Genomic DNA, 1,355 nt, shown 5'->3' with positions numbered 1-1,355 from the left:
GTAGCCATTCCCCGAAGAACTTGTGGTCTAGTGGCTAACACGAGTGTTAAATCTATGTTTCGAATCGTGTAAAAACCATTTTTTATTACGAACTTCGTGAAAGGATAAAATAAACTAAATAACCATGGTCATCCAGCACAAGACCTTGTGCTCTACTGGTGAAGACGAAGGTCTCCTAAGTGTTAAATCGATTGTTCAAATCCTACCATAAATTTTTTCATTATGAACTTTGTGAAAACGATAAAGTAGTTCAAATGAATATAGCCATTCCCCCGAAAAACTTTTGGGCTAGTGGCTAAGACAATTTTCTTCCAAGTGTTAAATCGATGTTTCGAATCCTGCCAAAACCATTTTTTTATTATGAACTTCGTGAAAAGGGTAAAGCAAACTAAATAATCAAGGTCATCCAGCACGAGACCTTGCGGTCTAGTGGCGAAGACGATGGTCTCCCAAATGTTAAATCGATTTTTCGAATCCTACCATAACCGTTTTTCATTATGAACGTCGTGAAAACGATAAATAAATTAATAACCATAACCGTTCAGCACAAGTTCTTGCAGTCTAGTGGCGAAGACAATCATCTCCTAAATAGTAAATCGATGCTTCGAATCTTGCCATGACCTTTTTCATTATGAACTTCATGAAAAAAATAAATTAAACTAAATAACCATAGCTGTTCAGCGCAAAACCTTGCAGACAAGTGGCAAAGTCAATTGTGTCCCAAGTGGTAAATCGATGGTTCAAATCCTGGAATGACCTTTTTCATTTTGAACTTCGTGAAAAGAATAAAGTAAACTAAATAACCATAGCCGTTCAGCACAAGACCTTGCAGACTATTGGCAAAGACAATTGTCTTCCAAGTCTTAAATGGATGGTTCGAATCCTGCTATGACCTTTTCTTTATGAACTTCGTGAAAGGATAAAGTAAACTAAATAACAATGGACATCCAGCAAAAGACCTTGCGGTCTAGTGGCGAAGACGATGGTCTTCCAAGTGTTAAATCGATGGTTCGAATCCTACCGTAACCGTTTTCATTATGAACTTCGTGAAAAGAATAAGTAAATTAAATAGCCATAACCGTTTAACGCAAGATCTTGCAGTCTAGTGGCGAAAACAATCGTCTCCCAAGTAGTAAATCCAAGGTTCGAATCCTGCTATGACCTTTTTTATTATGAACTTGTTGAAAATAATAAAGTAAATTAAATAACCATCGCCGCTCAGCGCAAGACCTTGCAGTCTAATGGCTAAGACAACTGTCTCTTAAGTGGTAAATCGATGTTTCGAATCTTGCTAAAACTTTTTTTATTATGAACTTCGTGGAAGGATAAAGTAAACTAAATAACCATGGTCATCC

This window comes from Dendronephthya gigantea, unplaced genomic scaffold (genome assembly GCF_004324835.1).
Source record: "Dendronephthya gigantea isolate DGI-Jeju-01 unplaced genomic scaffold, DenGig_1.0 000541F, whole genome shotgun sequence".
NCBI lineage: Eukaryota > Metazoa > Cnidaria > Anthozoa > Malacalcyonacea > Nephtheidae > Dendronephthya > Dendronephthya gigantea.
The sequence above is the reverse complement of the archived record's forward strand: the minus strand, read 5'-3'. Positions refer to the sequence as shown.